Consider the following 17,246-nt stretch of genomic DNA (forward strand, 5'->3'; position numbering starts at 1 on the left):
AACACCTCGGATTTACGTGAGTGATAAATGTTTTCAGCTACGTAAGTCATCATAATCTGCTTTCAACACTCGGTGCGTAAATTTCTGTTAATGAGATTCTGAGTACGGAAATAATTTTGGTGAATGAAAATCTGTTTCTTAACGTATAGAAATGTTGCTTGAACATCGCGTATATGCCTCGTGTTAGACCTAGATGCTGACAAGTACATACCAGTTATTAATAGTATATAACATTATGTTAACATTGCTGTTCTTCATTCCTGTTTCATATACACTCTTTACAGTGTTTACTTCATGTAAGATTTGTGTCGGGAAATTAGCAGAGCTGCTGAGTGAAAGAATATTACTACAGTAGGTGTTTACCTCGCCGTGAAATTAAGAACGCTGATGACTACATATTCCGGCACTTTTTTCCGTAAGAAAAGGTATTTCAGCAAAGTTTAACATAATAAGCTGATTATTTTATAACCCTTTTTGCTAATATGAGAGTAAAATATTTATCTTCTTCTTGCTTTCAGGAATTAAGGCTGGTTCACAATAAATCGGGAACGGAAACGTCAACGAGAACGGAAATATTATTAAAATAAATGTATGTAAATGTGAATATTCACAATAGTTAATTGTAAATGCTCACATTTAAATACATTTATTTTAACAATATTTTCGTTCTCGTTCTCGTTTACTTTCCGTTCTCGGTTTATTGTGAACCAACCTTCAGGCATTCGCTTACTCCTTTTCAGTTACTGAATCCATCTCTTGATAGTTCTATACACATTTCTTCTTCTTGCTGGTTTATAATTTATTGATGTTATATAGGGTATCTTGCTTGTATCGGATTTGTATTTTACTAAAACTTGGCTATGCTGAATTTCACTGATAGAGATATCAGTCCAATATATTTGGTTATATAAGACTACTCGTATTTTACTGCTTCTATTTTACAGTAAAGGAACACGACAATTGCACTGCATTCTCCCTTAATTCAACGATAATGACCTGAGAATAAAAGACAGGATATGACGTCGAAACAGATATGAATGCTACTTCATTCACAACAGCACTTCCTAGAATTACATCCAGTTCATATTATACTTTACTTGTACTCCATGTACATGAATAAATTTTCCATTTTTGTTCTATGTAAATAACAATATGTTTTTTGGTACAAGTTATTGGTGTGGCGTTTGAAGGAAATTTACCAATAATAAACTGTAGGGGAAGACGCTCTACAAAAATTGTATGAAGATGCATCACTAAGGATATTTTTATATTGTTCCAAGACATAAATATGAAAGCATATGCGTACTTAGAAAAAATTAAATTAAATTTATCCGTATTTCTCAAAGAGTTCGAGGAGCATTCGAAAACTTCTAAAGATTTTTCCAATACTTTAAATAAAGCAGACCTCAACAGAAGTAACCCTTTTACTTTTAGCGAAGGGACAAGTTTTTGTCGGACGAGAAATTTCGTTTATGTATATGCGTGTTTGTTTTGAGACAGAAACATTGTCTTCTTAAATCCATTGTGAACTTAAAAAAAAAAATAATATATATCGCTATATTAAATTAGAGATGTAATTTGAGATTTTCCGTTACTTGTTACCACGAAAAATATCATAAACTAGAAAAGGGTCAGAAACTGCATCCATTACGTATTTTTCTGTATGTTAAAAATTTTAGGCCTGTTTTCAAACAAGTAGCGTGCCTTTATTCTGCTTCGTCACCCTTCTCATATCCACAGCGTTGAATATATCATTTCAGCTTAAATTGAATAATTGTCTTTAACCTTGTTTTAAATTGCTTCCTTAAAGATGAGAACCCGCGACCCGTGGGCAGCTAGGCAAGTTTCCAGTCCAACTAAAAATAGATGCCTGCGTCTTCTTCTGCGAAAGATCAATTAGGTCTCACACACTACATCGAGGAGGGAGACGTAACCTCATTTTTAAAAGGAAAATGGCGTTCATATTTGAATTGCCACAGGTATCTTCTCATTGTGTTCTCCACCTGTAGTAAATTGCGAAAATCTACACCTCATTATATTCTTATCCCAACCACTATTGAATCAGCAGGACCCGTTGCTCATTGAACAACGTAGAGATATACCATTAATCTCTTCTCTTCTCTTCTCTTCTCTTCTCTTCTCTTCTCTTCTCTTCTCTTCTCTTCTCTTCTCTTCTCTTCTCTTCTCTTCTCTTCTCTTCTCTTCTCTCACCACTATGGAGTAATGGTTAGCATACCTGACCGTGAAACAAGCGGATCCGGGTTCAAATCCTGGTTGGGACAAGTTATCTGATTGAGGTTTTCTTCCGTGGTTGTCCTTCAATCCATTAAGAGCAAATGCTGGGTAACTTCCGGCGCTGGACCCTGGACTCATTTCGCTGGCATTATCACCTTCATTTCATTCAGACGCTAGATAACCATAGCAGTTAATAAAACGTCGTAAAACAACCAATTAAAAAAAACTCTTTCCTCTTCCCCCTTCCTTCATCCTCTTCCCCTTTCTCTATCACCTCCAGGTTTAAGCATTCTTACATCCAATACATCGATAACTGTTTTTTTTTTTGTTGTTGATATAAGAATTATTTTCCTGTGCGTACCTGTATTATTAATAGGCACTATTTCTCTTATTTATTTATTTATTTATTTATTTATTTATTTATTTATTTATTTATTTATTTATTTATTTATTTATTTCCGTGTATAGGTCTCGCAAGCACGGAATACCGACGGAAGGAATGCGAATTAAACACTGCGATAAGGAAGAGCGGGCGACAGGAAAGGTCAAGAGATAACTTGAATGATGTTCAAGAGTACAGTTGGAAGAGAAATGACATCGATAGAATCAGTCTTGCGTTGTGATAGTTACATTACGATTTTAGTTTGCTCCACTGCATGTGAATACGTGTCTTGTATCGCACGGTATTATTATTTCATTCGTAAACATATGTTGCGCGTTTAATTAGCTTCGAATTTTTCTCTTGCTACGTTCTTTATTTCCACAGCGATGTCCTCATTTGTTCATCTTCTTGGAAGAGACAGTACTTCCATCGGCTCGCACCTCTCCTCCCTCGGTGTGCTACATACACACGTCAAAACTGACAGCAACGCCACCATTGGTTTTCGGTAATCGTTTCTTGCGCAAACTATATTTTTTTTATTTACTTTTCGCTCTCTATCCCCCTTTTTGTTTTGTTTCTTGCTTAATGTTTTTATTCTCTTCCATAGTTTCTTTCAGATTTTCCTAACGTTTCTTTTTTCTCTTATTTTCTTGCTCTTTTTATTTTTCTCTTTGTATTTTTTCTATGCTCTTTTTTCTTTCTGAATATTTTTTTTTTTTTTTGCCTCATCCATCGATATTAGATAGTGGGCGAAACAGAACACCCTATAGCTCTACATACATTTCTTCGTTTATACTGTACAATCACCAAAGTCTATTCCTCTTAGTTGTTCATTGTATAATTTCAGCGTGCCTTTGGACATTCCACTTTTGCCTGTGGATCTGAAATTTTATGAAATGTATGGAAATCTACTGTACATAGCTCCATTCTTGAAACGACATTGTCTGATTACTTAAAAAAAAATGTTGTTTTATTTAACGACGCTCGCAACTGCTGAGGTTATATCAGCGTCGCCTATGTGCCGGAATTTTGTCTCGCAGGAGTTCTTTTACATGCCAGCAAATCTACTGACATGAGCCTGTCGGATTTAAGCAGACTTAAATGCCATCGACCTGGCCCGGGATCGAACCCGCAACTTCAGGCATAGAAGGCCAGCGCTATACCAACTCCGCCAACCAGGCCGACTGTGACTATTTTCCCGAAGTTCAAACCGTCATGAAGTTAACGTATGCTAGGAATAGTGTGGAGATACCAACATACGCGTACTTCTTTAATACTCGTCGATCGCTTCACATCAACTGCAAACCTCCCGTTCCCGTAAATGGAGACGCAATTGAAAAAAAAAAAAAACTTGAAGCGCACTGTTAGTCTTGATGATCCAAAATGAAGATCGATTGATTGACTTGGTTTCGTACATCACCAAACATGGACACTCTGTTAGGAATCTTGCTTGGTAATGAAGTTGTTTTTACTTACTGGGCGATATAGACTCGCATAGCATGAGTATATTCGGAGTGTATCTCCAATCGACATCGTTACGGAGTGTTTTTTAGTCTTTAAAATTCCTAGTCATGTAGAACGTTTGGTTCTTACTTTGCGTTATACTGGCAGACAGTTCTGGACTCCTGTTATTGTGAGTACATTAACCTTTGCTGTAGCGATTTTGGTGTCTCATTGATTGTACCGTAATACCTTCCTCAGACATCCGTCTCTTTGCTAAGCAAGTACAAAGCACTGTTTTGATTTCTTTATAGGCCTACGTATAATCAGGTTATGGGCAGTACATGCACTTACATTCATTATGGTTTATTGTCGATCTTCTAGGTTCCATTATCGGATATCATTTCAAAATATTATATCTGATATTACTTTCATCCTTCTAGACCAGTCATGTCAACTGATGCCCATAGGCGCAAGCGCGCGCTTTAGAGCTCAGGAGAGCCTGAACGCTTTACAACGGAAAGGAAAGAGACAGACGAAAGAGGTAGTATATGCCGCTTGGTCGAGCTATATACAGGTATGACCAGCACTGATTCATTCCATAAAGGGAATAGAACTTATTGAAACTGTATCCATGTTAATTTTTATGTTTGTCTGAGAAGTATAAGTTAAGTACATTATAAGAATGTAAGTTTTAATATTAATGCTCATTTTTGACAAGTTTGCTTTTTAATTCAAAAGGAATATTTTCTCAACTTTTTTTTACAGAAAAGTGATTATCAGATATGTTTATTTAGTAGCCTTACAGGTACTGAAACAATGTTTTAGTAAATCTAATATATCGTAAATACGTATTACTGAAGATAATGTGTTGAAATTTTTGAAAATATTCGCATGGAAAATGTTTGTAAGGAAATGAATTAGCAAAGCAACTACTGTTACATCATAAACAAAAGATATGTGCCCATGTGTTGTAAAAACGTCAGCTCTATAGCTTCAGCATATTTCGAGAAAATAATTTAATATTCTGATGATAGGAAGTTGCTCACCAATATCATCTTAATGCAGTAAGAGTTTTGTTATGCAATATTAGTTACAGTTAAAATATACCTAGGTAACTTTGCTTCGTGCTGTAGCTAATATTGTTTGATTAGTTTATTGATCACTTTTATAAGGCTAAAGATACCATTAATATCAATTCCAACTTATCTCATACTCAGTCTCTTTCTTTGGGATATCACTTTCTTTATGATTGATGTGTTTCATTCACTTAGTACAGTATAGTTTTACTGCTATGGAATTTACGTGAATATTCCTTCTTAACTCTTTATTATGAATGGCGCAAATAGCCATAGTAGCTGACGCGCCTTTTTTTAACCTCACTAACTCACTCTTGATTATGTTATTAACGTTTAAAACACAACTTCAATATTAAGAAATTTGCGTTAGTACTTTTGTTTTACAGACAGTATAGATAATATTAAACAGAAAGAAGCCATATAAAAATAACGACATAAAATTTCACGTTCCGTTTGAAATTTGTGCATCACTCTTTTCTTAATCCAACAGGCTGCTTATATTATTTATTCGCTCGTTTTCATACTCTCTCTCGCTATCATAATATTAATACTCGATCACAACGCGATAACACGCTAGAAATTCCACTTCACACATCATCTCTGTATTCTTCATCTTTCACTGTTGCTACCTCTCGTCACTGGAACTCTCTGCCGCCTGAAGTCAAGGGCTGCCGAACATTGAATTCTTTCAAATCCAAGTTAGAAAATTATCTTATGACGAGTTGCCAAACTAACTTACTATTATGACAAGTGTTGTATTGCATGTTTCCACGTATTCACATTTTTTTTTATGTTCTAGTGATATTTAACTTATTTTATATTTTTGTTTGCATATTTTCCGATAATGGTATATCTCTAATGTGATAAGTTGAGCTACATATAAACATAATTTTCCTTACTGTGTATACTTAAAAATATTGTATTCATTGTATGCTTTGTACTGCACTATTGTATTACTACTATTAGTATTATTATTACTATTAGGCCTGTTATTATTATTTTATTTATTATTATTATTATTATTATTATTATTATTAATATTATTATCATTATTATCATTACTATTCTTATTTATTATTATTATTATTATTATTATTATTATTATTATTATCAATAATTCTTATTTTTTTATACTTTGTAGGCCTCATTTATTTTTGACCTGCTGTTCACATTTTATTATGCTTTTTTCTTTCTTTCTGTATGTTATATATAATGTCTGATTTCTTCTTACTTGTTGTTTACATTTTATTATTATTATCTTATTCAGTTTTGTGTGTACTTTGTAAATTTGTAGTGTTTCTATAACGCAGTTTTTACTCCTGGTTGAGTGTTAGAGAAGGCCGTATGGCCTTAACTCTGCCAGGTTAAATAAATCATTATTATTATTATTATTATTATAATCCTTTCTCATTCCATACCTAGCGCTTGATGCCCGCGCACGACGTCAAGGTCAGAAAAATGCGCTTCCTTTGACATCACTGTTTTAGACTTTACTGCATCATCATAGTTTGGTTTACTTATTTAGGCAACAAATGGTTAACACTTAAAGGATGTGTCTTAAATAAATAAATACAAATTAAGTGAACGTGTTGAGCTTTGCTGTATGAGACCCACGCCAAGCAAGTTTCATCGCCCCTTTGAGTTGTCAGGTGACGTTAGCCTTCCAGACTTGTACGGTCAATGTGATAGCCGGCGCATATGTGGGTTCCGGAGATAAAGTGACTCTAAACCGTGTCCTTTATCTCTGTGGGTGCAATTATAAGCCATGAGGCGTGCAGTTAGACGCTATTTAACACAACTTCACCGTTCTTTCGACATTGCTAAAGTTGTATATTATGGAGTCTAAGTGCTTAAATTACGTCATTTGGTGAAGGACCTCGTTCAAAAGTTATTGGAAATTGTGAAGTTTAAATCTTATATTGGAAAATAAATTTTCTTAAACACAACTCAATGCCCGTTATAATTTTATTAATGTTAAATTTTCTATTATTAAATAAATCTATACACATACACCCAAACACACACACACGTAACACCAACCACAGGAATTTAGAACGACATAAAAAAACTAGTTTTGAAGTGCAATAGGTCAGATGGCCGTAATGTAGTAGTGGTAATTTTTGTCACGTGTTAAGTACTCGCTTTTGAGAAACTTTATTTAAGTCGGAACAGTACAGACTGAAGAAGCGAAAAAACATTTCTAGTAGTTAACTCGATAAAAAGTTATCTTCAATCTATTGGCAGAATTGTTGTGGTCTCTTACTGTTTATCTCACGTAAACATCGTAAGGTTACCAGAAATAATTGTTGGGGAAGCCATCGTAACATATTGCTCTACTTGCAAGTAAACCCTTCACGCACTAATTATGGACGGACATGGGACACGTGTTCTCCTGCCTAGAACACACGTCGCGGGCTTGTGCTGCTATAAATTCTGCATCTACAGACAGCAATCTTATTCATGTTTCCTTGCAACTGCTTGTATTAATTAATACAAGATCCATGCTGGACAGAAAGTATTGATTAGAATTTTCCAAGTTTGTAATCACAAAACGAGTTTTGAAAATTCTTAAGAGAAAGAAAAGGGGAAAATGTATATTGTACATATTATCCCTGATCCCAGATTGATCAGCCTAATGCAGACAACAATTTTTATCACTATGCTACCATCTAGCGACTGCAAAAGAAGTCACGTTATAACCCTGATGTATTGCATGGAGTAGTAGCACAGTCTAGTATATTGTCACGAAGCTCTATACGTAGGGAATATGCATCCATAGATAGTTGCTAACCACTAAGATCGCTACTATCGCGTCATCAGACAACGCGAAATAGTACCTGCACAGTCTATTGTTCCTAGTACCCTCACAACTCAAGCTTCGTGACTGTATATACTAGACTGTGGTAGTAGCTTGCAGCTGTACTTCCATCTAGCGGCCGTTACCAAAAATTAATTTTCGACAGTGGAATTCTTAGTGGTTGTTCTCTTTTATATGTTGCCATTTCATAACATGGTAATGGCCAATATGATATATATATATATGTGTGTGTGTGTGTGTGTGTGTGTGTGTGTGTGTGTGTGTGTGTGTGATCAGGGATATTACTTAGTGACTTTATATCATCACAATCATAATCAATACCACATCATGCATTAAAATCTGTTAATATTTTTCCAAAAGAATCCATCCTGCCATCTACCAAGAGGATGACCGACGTACCAATTTTCAATATGATTATCATTTTGCAGGGTCTTTCTGATGGGATTCTGAAAATGTGCTTTTTTCTGTACTTCATATTGAACATATTCGGTTACATTTTTTAAACTGGATTAATGTGTACTTCGCTTCCGAACGTAAGTCTCATCGTCTTTGTTTTGTTCTATTTTAATATCCAGCTTTTGAAAGTTTTGAGTTTCAGTATTCCATTTTTGCTCACATGATTTGAAACTAGAAACTTGCTTCATTATTCCTATGTAGGCCTAATGTACTGTATGTACAGTAGTGGCACAAAAAACCGGACCGACCCTTGTACATGATTTCAGAGCATTGTTCACTCCAGAGCACGACAGACTGGTAACTAAGACTTTCGTAGTTTGAATCCTGCCTGGGAAGGAAACTTTTTTTTTTTGTTCCTTATTCAAATTTATTTTCTTAACTTATTATTAACTTTTCGATTGCTGGTAAAATTCATGTTCTGGGAATAATAAGTTAATTAAGTAGTAAAATATCGCTGCTATCGAAAAGTATTGGGAATAAATTTGAATAAGGAACAAAAAAAAGTTTCCTTCCCAGGCAGGATTCGAACCACGAAAGTCTTAGTTACCAGTCTGTCGTGCTCTGGAGTGAACAAGGCTCTGAAATTAGCTACAAGGGTCATGTGCATGTAGGGCCTACATGGATGTATGGATGGATGGATGGATGGATGGAGAAGCTTGAGGTGATTTTTTGCAAATCTCGCGATAAAGCGCTCTAAGCGGTTAGCAACTAGAAACAATAGACTGTCCACGGTCGACTTTGGATTTAGAGTGGACTGAGTCGTATTTCCATCGAGTGCTAGGTCGTTGCGTATTTCGCATTGATGCTCGTGAAAAAAAATCCTAACATCTATTTCTTATTTTACTTCTAGATGCAAAAAGTGGTTAATAAACAGCAGGAGGGAAGATCTAATGACAAAGAATGAAGCATATCTTTATAATAATATAAAGTTTTGCTCTCTTCATTTCGAAAACACACAATTAATGAATGAAAACAAAAATAAATTAATCTGGAATGCAGTTCCAACTTTATTTGATGTTTCAAATAAACCTGTTCTGTTATTACCTGCAGCTGAGAAACAAAAGCTTTGCACTAATTCTACGTCTGTATCAGCTGATTCCTTGAATAATTGTACATTTTCAGACAACTTAGGCCTACTTCTTTTTTCAAAGGATATGTTTTTAATTATACCTGTTAATTTTGTTGTTATTTTTATTTGTTACTTTACTAGAGACGTAGAAAAAGTAAGTCTGTTACAATAAAATTTATTGATCACGTTTTATTTCCAATTCTGGTGTGATTATTATTGCTTAACCTCAACCCACTTTGTTAACTACGTAAGCCTACATTACAAGTACCGGTACACGTAAGTTACTCCCATTAATTCATATTTTCATTATTATTGTTATTATATCATTGTTGTAAAGGGAAATGCGAATTAATATTTATTGGTTTCATGGTTCATTATCGTTATAATCTTGAATAAGTGAAGCGATTATAGTAAATTTCAGTTCGTTTTGCACAAACAAAAATAATATTAACCTATTTCTTGCAGGTATCTTCGAGTTTATGGTGGAATTTAATAACTTCATTAAAATAATAAATGAACTTTATCCATTTAATATTTCAATAAGGGAAAGAAGGTGTTAATTTTTCCAAAAGAACACGACAACGAAAGTGTAACATATTTTGTCATCTGCTAGGAGAGATCTGTGATGATGAGGCGATAGTAGCGATCCTAGTGGTGGGCAACTACCCATGTTTGCATTTTTACTACATATTGAGCTTCGCGACTGTATATAGTAGACTGTGGTACTGTGTTATTTTGAAATCAGGTAACAGAATTTAATATTTCTATAATAATGCTGCTTGAAGATATTCTATATTAATTAGGCCTTTTGTGTTTCCTGTTGAAATTCCTTTTTTTATTAGATTCAAATTTGATATCAATTTTACAGAACTAATATTATCAATGTTGCTGTAATTGGGCTACAACTGCAGACATTTGCGACATCATACTTGTATATTTTTACAGTGGTTCTTTACTTTTCAAATGCCTGCATCTCGATGTGCAGAAATAGACGTCCTAGGTTTTTCTTCGATTCCTGCATTCTCAGTGTTCTAGACAGTTTGTAACAACCATTTCCAAGCCATTCAGAATCGAACTTGGATGTCCTCTGAAGATTCAAACCATTCCATATGCCGTGCCGTTATCGATTGGAATATCTGCAGCCTTCATTTGGAATACCACAGTGCGTCCACACGTACTGCATTCCGGCCATGTCATTTATCAGCAGGAATGTAATATGTCATCCAGTTAAGACAATGACATTCACATAGACACAGTGCAATCTGTATCTACTAATGTGGACCTCATGCCTGAATTTCTTCTTATCTGCAAACTGTACCGTTTCTATTACAAGAAGATACAGCCATATACAGTGATATGATATGGAAAATTGTCTTGAACAAAAATTCAGAAGTAAAAAATTGTCCATCTGTTCAAATCGCCATGTGAGATAGAGTTGATCCCAGACTTACAGAAAATGCAAAATTCTGTTATGATTGAGAACTATTTAATGCAGTTAATTTATTCTTAAATCTTCTAAAGAAACAAAGGCATAGTCTGTGGAAAAGGTAGTTACGGCAACTGTAGCCGAAGGAATTCATTTGTGTAATATACACCGTGGTTACAAATTATTATTGGACGATTTCAGAAGGCTATAATTTCACCAATATTGAACATAAATACATGATCTTACCACCATTTGAAAGAGGAAAGTTTGAAGTTTTACACTGACCTTAGATGCATTCGATGTGAGCCCCACGTGTAATACGGCAGACGTCCAGACGGTGATCCCATTCTTACCAAAACCTCTCAGGAATGTCTGGTATGACGTTCCTGATTGCTGTGTTAATACACCTTCTCAATTCGGCCAACGTCGCTTTAAGTGGAGGTATGTCAACATTGTCCTTGATGAAACCCCACAGAAAGAAATCACAGTGTAAAATCCGGTGAACGGAGTGGCCATGAGCAGAAGGTGCTGTCTGCATCCGTTGCACGACCAATCCATCGACCTGATAGGTGTTTATTTAGGCTAATGCAACAACTTACGGACGAGGAGGAACATGGGTTAATTTTCCTACAAGAAGGAGCCCCTCCACATTGGCATATGGAGGTCCGTAGGTATCTAAATCAACACCTATCAGGTTGATGGCTTGGTCGTGCAACGGACGCAAACAGCACCTTCTGCACATGGCCACCCCATTCATCGGATTTCCAAATTATTCAAGCAACCATCTGTTTTTAGGTTAGATCTACACCTGGTTAGAAGCAAGTGGAATATGGATATAATACAATAATTTGGAATCCTCGTTCCAGAAACAACATTAATTTTATCGAGTTGGTACAGAATAAATTCTTTAGGTTCCTATAGCCTATTATAATATATCCAAAATACCTTGTCCATTCCAGTTCCCTAGTAGATTATTGAGATGAATTTTTAGTTTTCATACGCTCAATGACAGAAGAACGACTTACTCGATATTTCTCAGAAAATTATGAACAAAAATAATAGGCTTACTGATTCCGCTGAAATGCTGAAACTAATTCCATTTTATATCCCTACAAATATATAATACAGTATATATATATATATATATATATATATATATATATATATCGAGAGAGAGAGAGAGAGAAAGAGAAGAAAAGAAATTTTGTATTGAATATCTCTAGATCGAGAAAAATATCAAAACTTTTACCTTGTTCTGGCCTTGCAATTTTTTGTTGTTTAGTCAACTGTCAGAAGTCATGTCTGAAACCTCACAAGTGATGCCAAGAAGGCACCACTTATGAGGCAACTAATCCAGGAGATAATGGAGTAGGGTGGCCAGTTTCTTTCCTTCTCCATTGCATACATCGCCGACTAGCTACATATTATACTAGTCATTATCGATTTATTAAATTTCTGATTTTTTGTCAATGCTCAATCATAATAAGCTAAATATCTTTCATGTTTTCATTTTTTTATTTCTATTGCTAATGAGTTGCATATACCTATTTTATAACTGCTGCTCGTGTGAATCATTATCAATAATTAAGTTAAATTTTTCATGTATATTTATGTGAAGAAGGTGCTTTAATGGGCATCTAGTCTGTGTACTTTTCCAGAAGTCATATTAAATTAATAAAAATAAATATATAGACTCTACTGTAACATTAATAAAAATAAATATGATTATTGTAACATTTTTAGAAATGCATGGCATACGAAATTCCGTGGAATATACGGTACGAGAAATACTTCAATAATAATAAAAATTAAAATTAAACGAGAGGAAATTATTTCAGAAACTTCTTACGAAACTTAAGGAACAAGGTGTCCAAAACGTTAATGTAGAATTGGTTCGCAAAAAGGTAAAAAAACCGTTAAAACAGTTTACCTCCAAACATAAAATATTCAGCGCGCGTTTTTTTACGTGTGTAACATGGTTTCAAGTTTAGTGTCTCCGTGTGATCACAAATATGGCGTCAAGTGTAGAAGCTTCAAGCACTTGACTCCTGTAAACCATCTCCGTGTGAATAAAGCCTAACGTCACGAAACCACAGTCTAGTATAAATACAGTCACGAAGCTTGAGTTGTGAGGCTACTAGGAACAATAAACTGTGCCGGTACTATTTCGCATTGTATGTAATGAGGCGATATTAGCGATCCTAGTGGTTAGCAGCTATCTATGGATGCATATTTACTACGTATTGAGCTTCGTGACTGTATATACTAAACTGTGACGAAACTCTGTTGGAAGTTTGGAACCCTCTTCATCCTTGAAAATCATTTGACGTTCGCACACACATGTTTAATAGCCCATCTGTTTATATGTCTTAATTTAGCTTTCGTAAACGAATTGGTACCTCACTTCCGGATATTCATTTTATTTCTTTAATGTTTGTTTTCTCTTTTAAGTTTCTACAACCAATGAAACAGTGGGATGTGGCTTATGCAAGATGATGTTTCAGCAAAGGGCGAACTCTGCTCTTAACGAGAAATGACCGTCGCCACAGTGATTCAGTTGCTGCCGTTAAATTCGGTACACATGTGCTTTTTATGCCAATGTCCTGCCTGAGATACACGGCAGCCCGTTGGTTTGTTATCCTCCCAGCTACAACAGTGACGTTACAGCAGTGGCGGTCTTTTCGTCCTGCAAGAGCACGTTGTGCAGTAGTATCATAGATAAACTGACCAGATTTTTCATTGGTCAAAGGAGGACACCCTTAGTTGTGTGCGTGAAATAAAATGTGTCGTCATAATTATGGCATTAAAAGTGCAATAATTGTTGAACCAATACAAATAACATTTCATTACTAAAATTATTGGTTGCATTTATCAGAGGACAAAAATTATTATTTTTTATCCTTCTATATTTGTACGAGTATAATAATGATGGCTTTATTTAAGATGGCAGAGTTAAGTTCTAGTAATTGGATGAAATATACATGTAATGAAGTGAATTGAAATAAAAAATAAAGTTAAGAAAACTCAGTTAAATATTTAGAAAATATGAAATATACTATTTCAGTATTAATGACTCGCTTTGCTAGGTGTAAACACATCAAGCGGTATTCAGTTTCCACCCAAATACTGTTAGTTTTGTATGCGTGTAATTTTAAACTCTAAGCGGCACATTTAGGCGCAACAAGTTCCAAACTGCTAAGAGCGATAGATTGTTTTGGGCTCCGTGCACGTGACTGACGTGTTCCGCAGGCTCGTAGTCTTCCTGTTTATTCATGTTTCTCGACATTTCCCGTTTCTTTAAACTGCGTAAATACCGTATAATTTTTTGTGAATAGTCGCTTGTTCTATGCGTATTCATTTATTTAATGTTCTGCCCAAGGAGAGGTCTTTCACTGCAAACCCAGCTTTCTCCAGTCTTTCCTATTTTCTGCCTTCCTCTTTGTCTCCTCATATGATCCATATATCAATGTCGTCTATCATCTGATATCTTCTTCTACACCGAACTCTTCTCCCCTTCACCATTCCTTCCAGTGTATCCTCCAGTAGGCAGTTTCTTCTCAGCCAGTGACCCAAATACACGTTGCACTGTCACAAATCACTGACACTCGTTTAATATAGGATTTTCTTACAGGGCCGAAGTAGATTTTAGTAACGTGAACACCATAGCGAATAATAATAATAATAATAATAATAATAATAATAATAATAATAATAATAATTATCCGAGGCAAGACAGCCCATGAAGGACTATGACCGACCAGCCGGCTGCTGGCTTCACGTCCACATACCGAAGCAGAGGTGGACGATCATCTAACCAGAATGGAGGTATCATGTGGTTAGCACGATGATCTCCCCAGCCGTTATAGCTGGCTTTCGTAATCGGATTTCACTCCCCAAGTGCATCACGATGCTGGATGGGTACCGGTTCCATACATTGGCCGAAATTTCATGAAAAAATTTCTTCTCCTATGAGGACTCGAACCGTAACTTGAGTCCTAGGCAGGATGACTTAGACCACGACGCGGGACTAGGATTAGCTATTCAGAGGCGATATACGATAAGGGAGCGAATTTTGAATTATAAAGACAAGGAAAAGAAGTATTGAAGAAAGTCTATTTCATATACAATTAATCTACAACAAAATCACAGTATCGAACTCTGATCCTCTTGACTCAACTACGGCTGAGCCGATTATACAGGGACATTATTTTATTTTTACTAACATTTTTAATATTAACCTGACTATATCTTTGGATTATCGGTTAAGAACCGGAAACACCGTTTGCTACCCCCTTCCACGACTGGAGTTCGATGATACTGGCGTAAAATACAAACAAATCACTACTCGGTATAAGAGGGAAGAAAAGTAGTTCATCCATTTACGTAAACTAGGAAATATCGCGGTTTTGAGTTTGATAATAAATTTTCATTAGGTTTTTGTTTAATCAAAATACAGTACAGTATTAATAATAAGTGTTTTTACTCACGAACTGAGTTATCCATGCGAACGTATTCATTATGCAGTGTATATTATACTGTCTACAGCACATTAGCTTACAATATAGAAAATGAAGTTAAATTGAAAAATAATCTAGTATGGATATTTAAACACATTTTTGAAAATAGTGGCCGTTCATTTCGATACAGGCTTCAGTTCTTTCGTGCATATTATCACACTATAGACTATCGTATCTAATTCCAATTCCAATAGAGAATTGCCTATTTACTCTCAGTTTGTTGAAGAGTGACAAGTATTATGCTTGGATAGATCTGATTACTCTTATATTTTTGTATAAATCATCCATTGCAGCTCAATGGTTGCAAGTCTCGGTTACGAATTTAGAAAAGACTCATTTCGAGATATGATATTTGTATCTCGTTTTAGGCGATGATCTTACGCATCGTTACATTATGGTCAAATAGTTCGCTAAATTTCGAATTTTTATCATGTGGAATAGTGAAATGCAATACAGTAAAGGACCCAGTCTTTGGAGATAGAGCGTATGTTGCTTTATTTATGATGTTGATATTAATGATAATAACAATTAGTAGGCTTATGACGATGAATTTCATTATATAGGTAATGAATTTATGATGTTGAGATTAATAATTAATCAACTTGATGGTGGCGATAATACATTTTATAATGATGAGGAGAAGTCATTTGATGATAATTATGTATTTTACGCGTATGATGATGCTTTTAGCGCCGGTATTTATTAAATTGATGATTATAACGAAAATGAATTTGATGAATCAATGAGATTAATTTGACGTTTACGAATGTGATTTGTAATAAATTTATGATAATGATCGATTACTGTGATTCCTGGTTAACAAACTTAAGTTCAACTTAAATGAGAGATTGCAACGTGTTCATGATGTATGTATAAGATTCGTCTGTAATATTCGGAAATTTGACCATGTATCACCGTTTCTTGAGCTACTCTCGTGGGCTCGTCTGAAGGAACGAAGAATCATACACGTTCTTTCACTTCTATACAAAATTTTACATTACTTACTTACTTACTTTTAAGGAACCCGGAGGTTCATTGCCGCCCTCACATAAGCCCACAATTGGTCCCTATCCTGAGCAAGATTAATCCAGTCCCTATCATATCCCACCTTCCTCAAATCCACTTTGCTGTGGTCGTGCCAGAGAATCAGTCCCATTCCGAGGCTTATTTGAAGGTTTCGTAACAAGCTATTTTTTACGGTGATGGGTTGTTGGCCCTTCGCCCAACCCCCAAGCTGGAGGACCACCCCTCATCGGCTGTCCGCGACTGCTTATTCAATATATTCACAGCTACCCTCTATATCTGGAGGCCGTCTCCTCGATCCGCAACCTGAGGTCGCGCCATGGCGTGGTGATAAGGACCCACAATACATGGAAATTTTACGTAACTCTTCTCCAAATTACTTGGCTTCATGCTTTCAGTTCCTAACTACTTCACGAAATTAGCATCAATCTCTCCTTTCTATTCCTCATTACAGAACTTCCCTATACTCGTCCTTCTATACTGTATCATTGCCTTGCCTCTGGAATACGTTACCTAGTGACGTCAGGGATTGCTGGACGCTGTCACAGTTTAAACGTAAACTAGGAAAGTATGTTTTATCTCACAAATTCGTTTCTGAGAAGTTACTAGATTTATGCCGAATTTTTTATCTTTAGTATTTTGGCAATAATTCCTTTTGGTAGATTAATCCTTTCTCTTGTCTTTGTGCCAGGATACTAGAACAGATTGTTCCTTGGTTAATAACAATGATGGTGAGTGTCACTGTTGTCTTGTGTTTGTATTTGTTGTAAGTTATATGTTTTTTTTTCTTTTTTGCATCAT

General features: G+C 35.4%; 1 protein-coding gene across 14 annotated transcripts in view; it reads left to right on the plus strand.

Moving 5' to 3' along the window:
* raskol (Ras GTPase-activating protein raskol) overlaps positions 1–17,246 on the plus strand; it is a 605,213-nt gene that overhangs the window by 245,382 nt on the left and 342,585 nt on the right. The gene's annotated exons all lie outside the window — the stretch shown is intronic.

Source organism: Periplaneta americana, chromosome 8 (assembly GCF_040183065.1).
Source record: "Periplaneta americana isolate PAMFEO1 chromosome 8, P.americana_PAMFEO1_priV1, whole genome shotgun sequence".
Lineage (NCBI taxonomy): Eukaryota > Metazoa > Arthropoda > Insecta > Blattodea > Blattidae > Periplaneta > Periplaneta americana.